This window comes from Conger conger, chromosome 2 (assembly GCF_963514075.1).
Source record: "Conger conger chromosome 2, fConCon1.1, whole genome shotgun sequence".
Classification (NCBI taxonomy): Eukaryota; Metazoa; Chordata; class Actinopteri; order Anguilliformes; family Congridae; genus Conger; species Conger conger.
Window position 1 is genome coordinate 83329483 of NC_083761.1, and position 9653 is coordinate 83339135.

A 9653-nucleotide genomic window follows, 5' to 3' on the forward strand; every position below is an offset into this window, starting at 1 on the left:
ACATGTTACATTACATTTTAGTAATTTGGCAGAATAGTTAAAAACTTTATCAAATCAATAGTTTTTGTGACCACCCTTTGGCGTTAAAACTACATCACTTCCCTGAGAAATACACATATTTCTAGACATTCCATTTCGGTCAACGCTGTCCTGCAATTCTATAAGACAATCAGCAGGGAGGTTGTTCCAAGCATGTTGGAAAAGTTGCCACAGTTCTTCTGCAGACTTTGGTTGGCTCCTTGATTCTGAAGTTCTTTTGTAAAAATTAGTCAATTGCTGACAGTAATATATTACTTAACTATATTACTTAAATTACTTAAAATTAAATACAAAAATGTCTCTGTAAAATTAAATCTTTTGGAAAATGAATATTTGGAAATCTCAAATGTGTTCTTTGATACTATATATGGAGTTATCTATACTCTTTGGGGTAAAGGATGATTGTAATTGAGTACGTCATTATCATTGGACACTTGGACAAAAAGTGCTAGAAGCTTCTTGGTAAATCTGTAGTTAATGAATAAAACTTGACCAATTTGCTAATCTGCTGTTTCAATTACCCTCCAGGAGGGGGCAGCAGTGCTCCTCATACTGTTTATACTGACCCTCTGAATTTATCTTGTTTTTCTCCTTCCTCCAACCCCCAGAGATTTAAGCAAATTCAGCCCACAGTATTTCCTATAAAAGCCCCTGAGAATTATCCTCCCAACACAGGAGCATCACTTGTAAGACAGAGATCTGCGTGTGACAATGGGAGCTATTGTAGCATTAGCAGTGTTACTTGGAACCTTCTCTTGTGAGTGACCATGCTGTATTTAGATTTTCTGTTTTCCAGTTTTAGTTACTTTAAATATTATGTAAATATTAAATATTTCCATTTTTCTTTCTTCATGTTTTCTGTTTATTTCTATAATTATATTGCTTAATGAGATAGATTTCTTTCTTATTTCTGTCTCCACAGATGGTCACTGTGTTGAACTCACACAGCCAGGCTCTATGATAATAAAACCAGGACAGCCTTTAACCATCTCCTGTAAAGTCTCATATTCAGTGAGCAGCTATGGTACACACTGGATCCAACAGCCTGCAGGGAAAGCTCTGGAGTGGATTGGGTATATAAGCTCGGGTGGAAGCACATATTATAAAGATTCACTAAAGAGCAAGTTCACCATCTCCAGAGACACCTCCAGTAACACAGTGTCTTTACAAGGGAGCAGCCTGCAGACTGGAGACACAGCTGTGTATTACTGTGCCAAAGACCCACAGTGAGAGAGAGTGAGGGGAGAGCCGCACAAAAACCTCTTCCCCTTTATCACACAGAGCTACAGCAGAGAACTGGACCTAATGAATGAATGAAAGAACAATGCTGTTCTTAAATTAAAGATTCATATCAAATAATTTGGGTATCTATGGTTTCTTGTTTACACATTTCTATATTAGCATTTAATGATACAAATCTTTCCCCATAAGCTCTTCATATTAATCAGATTGTAATGCATTTTTGGAGAAACATCAACAGTCTAAATTATTCTCTCAATAGTAAACATTATATTACAAGCATTTTGCTGACGTTCTTATCTAGAGCAACGTACAATGAATCATGTGGTTATGATATGCACCCAATGGCATTGTTTATTCAATTCAATTCAAACTTTATTTCAGACTCAGAGTCCAGATGAAAGACAAGACACATTTTTTGTGACCTAAATGGAAAGTAATCCATTGTGTAAAAATATGTGTCATAATTACATGAGATTTCATTCAGAAACAATATAATTAATCGATCATTATGGTTACTGGAATTCTGGTCCCTGAGAATTCTCCTCCCAACACAGGAGCATCACCTGTAAGACAGAGGGAGACCTGTATGTGACAATGGGAGCTGGTTTGCCCACTAACAAAGAATGGAACTGTGTAGAATTTTAATCATAGGTACATTTTAACATTGAGAGACAGAATATCACAAAATAATCCACAATAACAACATCATGTAAATTTAATATCATATTTTCACATGAAATAAGTATTTGATCCATAGAACCATAGGACTTAATACTTGGTGGCCAAGTTGGCAAGCACAGAAGTTTGTTGTAGTTTTTCACCAGGTTTGCACAGATCTTGGGAGGGATCTTGGTCCACTCCTCTTTGCAGATCTTAAGGTTTCCGAGGCTGTCGCTTGGCAACTCGAAGCTTTACTCCCTCCACAGATTTTTGATGGGATTTAGGTCTGGAGACTGGCTAGGCCACTCCAGGACCTTAATATGCTTCTTTTTGAGCCACTCCTATGTTTTGGGTCACTGTCATGTTGGAAGACCCATCCACGACCCATTTTCAGTGCTCTCACTGAGGGAAGGAGGTTGTCGTCAAAAATTTCCTGGTACATGGCCCCATTCATCCTCCCCTCAATACGGTGAAGTCGTCCTATCCCCTTAGCTGAGAAACACCCCCAAAGCATAAGATTTCCACCTCCATGCGTCACAGTGGGGATGGTGTTCTTGGGGTTGTACTCAGCATTTCTCTTCCTCCAAACACGACGAGTCGAGTTGATGCCAAATAGCTCTATTTTGGTCTCATCTGACCACATCACCTTCTCCCAAGCCTCCTCTGGATCATCCAGGTGTTCTTTGACAAACTTCAGATGGGCCTGTACATATGCCTTCTTCAGCAGAGGAACCTTGCATGTGCAGCAGGATTTTAATCCTTCACGGTGTAGTGTGTTACTGATGGTTCTCTTCGTGACTGTGGTCCCAACTGCCTTCAGGTCATTAACAAGCTCCTCCTGTGTAGTACTGGGATGATCCCTGATCTTTCTCATGATCATTGATATCCCACGAGGCGAGATCTTGCGTGGAGCCCCAGACCGAGGGAGATTGGCGGTGACTTTGTGTTTCTTCCATTTTCTAATAATTGTTCCAACAGTTGTTAACTTCTCACCAAGCTGCTTGCTTATTTTCTTCATCCCAGCCTTGTGCAGGTCTACAATTTTGTCCCTGATGTCCTTAGACAGCTCCTTTGTCTTGGCCATGGTGGAAACATTGGAATCTGATTGATTGTGTGGACATGTGTCTTTTATACAGCTACATAACGATGTAACGATTTGACACAGGTGTTTTGGGTAATGAGTTGAGATTAGGAGTGCTTCTTAATGGAAAACTAACTGGTCTGTGGGAGCCAGAATTATTGTTGATTGGTAGGGGATCAAATACTTATATTTCATGCAAAAATACGAGAATAAATTCATAAAATTGATATCATTAAAATTCTCCACAGTTCCATTCTTTGTAAGTGGGCAAGCCTACAAAATCAGCAAGGGATCAAATAATTATTGCTCCCACTGTATATATATTTTTTTATCGAAGATAACAAATACATTTAATACAACCAATTCAATTAAACGTTTAATACAAACAAATTATAAATATTCAATTATGTCCTCATGAGGTCCCATCAGTTTCTTAATGAGAAAATAACTTGAGTAACGAGTGAGCGTTTGAAAACAAAGACGCAATGAACACACATCTTTAGCTTGATTATACAGTTTGAATCTAGATTTAGGTATAGAGCATAGAGCATGTCTGAATAATATTTCTGAGTAATATTCTATGGGATGCACTAAATACAAAACATGCTTGGAACATGCGCCAAAATGTAGTCCTGGTTATTTGATCAAACTAAATATTTTAAATAGAAATTGAGCATGTCTTGCAACCAATATATCCCATAGAATATCCCTAAACCCAGAATAATTTTGAATTTTGAAATGAATCAAAGGATTCTACTTTGAATCACAGTAAAGCAATATTTGTTTTATCCTGGATCAGGAGCACATAAACGGCTGTGGCAGTACACAACACAAACGTTTAATTCGATTTTCATCAAGGTAAAAACACATTATAATGTATCTAATTTAAAGTGTTAAATTGGAGGAAGCAGTCTGCTCTTTTAATTCTCCTCCAGGAGGGGACAGCAGTGCTCCTCATAATGGATATTCTGACCCTCTGAATTTATCTTGTTTTTCTCCTTCCTCCAACCCCCAGAGATTTAAACTAATTCGGCCCACAGTATTTCATATGAAAGCCCCTGAGAATTGATGCATCAGCACTAACACCAGCAGGCCTGTCGACCACACCCTGAGAAACAGCTTCATACAGGGACCTCAGAGCAGTCCCTCAAGCTTTTCTTCAGCTTTTCAATAAAATAACCTAAATTGGCAGATTGAGAAAATCAGTCTCTGCTGGTTTTTGTGACTTCCTCTCAATCAGCAGCCAGTTCAGGTCTTGTGCAGACTCTCTCCAATCAGAGACTTAAATTAAACATGTAAGTGTAGGAAAACATAAAAAACTAGCAGACACAACGGCCTTCCAGGATTTGAGTTTGAGATCTCTGTAACTAAGTGCAACGTGTGTTCCAATGCTACACTGTCATTTTAGCACAATGTTCCAACACGTTCTAATCAATAGAAACATCCTACTCCTTAATATATTTGACCAGATTTACCGCAAACTGTTTGTACTTGAGTTCTACTGGTCAAAACTCATAAATGCTGAATTGACCTCACTAGTCATATTCCTCTATTCAGCATGGACTCCTGTTGTATGGCAGTGACTCTCACTGCACTGACTCACCTCCCGCAGCCTGCAGTGACTCCACAGTTATGACTCCTCCAGTCTGCACTGACTCCCTGGGCGTGCCATCTCTTTGTGTGAAAACAGGAAGGTCTGTATGCAAATCAGGCCTGTGTGTCCCCTGCTATAACAGACCTTTCCTGTGAGAGCCGAGAGACACTGATGTGCGTCAGTCAAAGTCATCCTGACTGCAACTGCACCCGCGAACATGAGCTGTCTGCTCCTTCCTCTCTTGGTTTTTCTGCCATGTAAGCCATTGATGACGTTGGTCTCGGATCTTCACAATACCATTGTAATGTCCTTCTCTGTGAATACATGTCATTTAGGATGGGACTGAGCTACATGTGTTAGCCAGTCAGGACTGTCCGTTTACGGTGGTAATACTGCAGTTTAACCCACAGTAATCCTGCCTTTAATCCTGTTTTAGGTTTGGACGCCATCACATTGACCTCCTCCCCCGCACAGGTGGGGTCACCTGGAGGGTCGGTGAAGGTGTCCTGTCAGGTTTCTGGGTACGCCCTGACAGACTACGGCACAAGCTAGATCCGGAAGAGTCCGGGGAACGCCATGGAGTGGATGGGAATCATGTGGGGAGGGGGAAGCATTGATTCTCCAGCATCATTCAAGAGCCGGTTCACCATCTCCAGAGACAGCAGCAACGTCTCAAAAATTCTAATCAAAAACCTATTACTGACAAGTTTCACAATAATGTTAGTGGAATAAGTTTTCCCTTTGTAAGTATTACATATGCAGGGTCTAGTGTTTAGCACTGGATATCAGGGTGATTTCTGTACTGAGTGGTCCTATGCTGTCTGTGTTGGACACTCTTATTAGAGTGACTTGTGATGTACTGAGTACTGGGGAGCTCCTGGCTCCACTCTCCCACCCTCACCTGCCAGGAAACTCCCTGGATTCACTATGAATAATAATGCAGGCATCAGCCATCTGAGAGACACATGGCTGTAATGATGGATAATACTCATAACTGCTATATGATCTGAGTCCCGTCTACAGCTCTGACTGCTCTATTTAAACAGTGTGAGATCTGCCCACCCAGTGAGGAGTTGATGCAAACTCTGAGCTCTTCCTTCTACATTTACCTCTCTGCACTGAGGGAGGAAGGACTGTTGTTGGAGACTGACTGGAGGACTATCATCACAGACTGCAGTCAAAGACTTTCACCACGACTGTTATAACCAGCCTGCTTCTGATTACAGTCTTCATTACAAGTATGTTTTAACCTGCCATTCATTTAATTTTTACAGAAATTACTTCAGATGTTGTAGAGTAGTAAATCTTTCTTCATTTCACAGGTGTTGAATGTCAGACACTGACTGAGTCTGAACCAGCAGTTAAAAAGCCTGGAGAATCCCACAAACTGACCTGTACAGCCTCTGGGTTCACATTCAGCAGCTACGATATGCACTCGATCAGACAGGCTCCTGGGAAGGCACTGGAGTGGATCGCTTATATTAGTACACAGAGTTCACCCATCTACAATTCACCATCTGTTCAGGATAGATTCACTGTATCCAGAGACGACTCCAACTCCATGATATTTGATTAAATTTGAATTAGATATCAAAATTCGACATTTCGACCGATAGACCTAACAAGGGGGAGACACATGCTAACACGAATTAGGCTAATTTAACGTTCTACTTTTAAACAGACATGAGAAACCGTTGACGTTTTGTGCAGCCACTGTCTCGACACACTCACAACAGCAGCAGCTAGTCTGACGGACTGTATAAAGTGGCCAGCAAGCACAATTTATGAAAACGGAGTAAATAACCGGATACAGTAAAGCGAGGGCGGTCAAAAAGAGGCCAGCTAGGCGTAAGTGGAAAACTAACGGCGCTCCTGGATGTAGTTTTCTGAGCTGTATTAAGATTGACCTTCGTCAATTGCGTCTACCTAGCTATAATGGCTAGCTACCAGTAGGAAAACAAAAGTACGGGTATCCATTTCCCCTACCCGCACTGTATGAAATTAAACACAAACTAATTCAACATCCCGCTAAATTTGCTAGCCAGCTCAGTGACATACCAGTTCGACGTTAGCTAACATAACGAGGTAGTCAGGTAATAATGTATTTGTCTATAGCTTGAATAATAAATGTTACTTGCTCATGTAACCTGAGTTAGCTAGAGCTGTAAGTTCGCTCAATGTAACCGCTAACGGCTGTAACGTTAGTTAACTTTTATATTGGGTGTGATCTGGGGGTGGCTACGGTTATCTTTTCATCAGATATTTTAAATTCGTCAAATCCATCTTGCAAACTCGTCCACAACGTTGGTGGAAGTATGGCAAGCAACATCATATCGTGGATCTTGCTTTTGCAGTAGCCTTCTTGCAACGGGCCTTTGAGGGATCATGTGGAACAGGTGCAATCAATGTATTTAAATCAATATTTGACTCCCACTCTGTCCTATCCAACTTGAAAAACTGATGGCGCGGGCTGTATTAATGATAGCCAAGGCAACGTTTCATTTTCGAATGTATCATTATCAGAGATCGTTGCTTCAGTGCAGAAACAAAAGCAAGTGAAAACAAACCACTTAATAATATATTTTATATCTGCATTTATTGTTTGATAACAACTTGTTTGGTTATAACGTGTAATTTGTCAGAAAACAAAAACCGCCCAATACTGGAAAAAGTAGCCCGAATTTTATCTATCCCCGGGCACCCGCCCAATCTGGCTAAATTTATATAATGTGTCGTCTATGAACAGCAAAATATCACTTTTTACCAGTAGATGGTACGAGCGTATAAGAAATGGGGAGAATGGATTTTCTTGACCTAATCCAGTGAGCCAAATAGATATTTAGTGTAAATAAAGCCAAGGGTTTTATTTTTTTAAATGCATATTCAACTGACCTAGCAACTATTAATTACACCTCCCGTGTAAAATTAAGGAAATTAATCACAAAAAAACTAAGTTTTAAGTTAAATGTTTATATTTTCTGAAAGCCTCAAAAGACAGGAAATGCCCTAACATCAGCCTGTTTTTTGTAGCCTATGTGGGCCTATACACAATTAATATTTTTCCAAACGTAATTGACCAAACTACTGTGCGTTCACAGTCACTCAACGGTAGTGTCACCCACAAATCACTTTGATTCTCAGTGTCAATTTATTTTGTATTGGTTGAATTGATCAGAAGAATAATATGATGAATTAGAAAGTCTTGTTCTACACAAACTGAATATAAACTACAGGGCTGTAGCATGTTGTCAAAGATATGTGCTTATACACCTGGATGGAGAGCAGGCTGATATTAGCGTCATGGCTGATCGGTTTCATTTCCTGTCTTTTGATTTAACTTAAAACAACGTTTTTTTGTGATTAATAATAATATAAATCACAAAATGTACTCTACATTTCTGTGCAGGGTTACAGAAATTAATGTTGTACTGAATGTGATGAACACTATGTTTCTGTGCAGCACCTGTGAGTTCCCTGTGCTGCTGCTTCTACACTGGAGTGAGTGTGATCAGCAGTGGCCCTCACTCTGCCCTCCCCTAGAGGAGGGTGCAGTGCAAACCTCCCACAGCTTTAAATGGAGCCAGTGTCAGTGTGAGAAGCAGAGCAGCAGTCAGTGGGACTCAGACTGGACTTTAACTCAGCACTCCTCCTTCTCTCCTGCAGCCATGAAGCTCCTACCAGCCCTGCTGCTCCTCACAGCTCTCATTCTCTCAGGTCTCTCTCTCTCACTCTATCTCTCTCCCCCCTTTTATCTCTGCTTCTTCCTTGTTACACAGCTAAAATCTCACTTATTTTAATTGCAGGTGTTCAGGGTGAGATTGTCCTGACAGAATCTGAAGCGGTGGTAAAGAGACCAGGAGACTCTCACACACTGACCTGTACAGCCTCTGGGTTCACATTCAGCAGCTACTATATGGGCTGGGTCAGACAGGCTCCTGGGAAGGGGCTGGAGTGGTTGGGACATCGGCATGGTAGTAATAGTTATTATGCCCAGTCCGTTCAGGGAAGATTCACCATCTCCAGAGACGACTCCAACAGCAAGCTATATTTACAGATGAACAGCCTGACAGCTGAAGACACTGCTGTGTATTACTGTGCCAGAGACCCACAGTGAGAGAGAGTGAGGGGAGAGCCGCACAAAAACCTCTTCCCCTTTATCACACAGAGCTACAGCAGAGAGTCCTGGAATGAACTCTGCTGTATGAAGTGAAACTCAGGGTTTCTGTTTTAAATATCACTGATGTGTTTTGTGCTTTTGGTCTAATTCATGCTAATAGGTGCAGGTTAATTCTTGAACATCTTTTATATACCTTTTAGAGTCACCTTCTAGACTGCAGACAATAATGCTGTTGTGTCTCTACAGTATTCGGTATGGATAGTGATCAAGAGGACACGTCAGAGAAATGTGTTTCAAAATTACCCCAACCTCACAAGCATATTTAAAAATCCAGTAAATCTTGCATAATGTTTCCACAATGGTCCACTATCTCTTATCTTTGTTCAACACACTATATGTTTATTTACTGTAAAATATAAATACACAGGCTGCTTTGTTTGAACTGTATTGGCTTAATGGCACAATTTTACTTTTTACTGTCACTGAGGGGAAAGAGGACCACTTCTGTCAATGTAAATGTGCACATTACCACTCTTACACTGAAAAAAGTTTAACTTTGTCATATCTGCAAAATATTAATTCAACACATTTTATACAATAACATCTGTCATATTTACAGAAACAAAAGCATACACAAAAATCTGCTTTTGTTTACTTTTGTTTTTCAGCATTACATTTATTTCCAGGATGAAAAATAAATGAAAATAAGGGAAAGATTGTTTTTGGAATACTTTATTGGTATGTAGATTTCAGAGATATGTGGAGTAATCTATACTCTTTGGTGTAAGGGAGGACTGTAAATAAGTACATTATCATTGGACACAAAAAGTCCAGATACAAAGATCTTGGTAAATCTGGAGATCATGAATAAAACTTGAACAGCTAACTGATCTGCTGATTTAATTCTCCTCCAGGAGAGG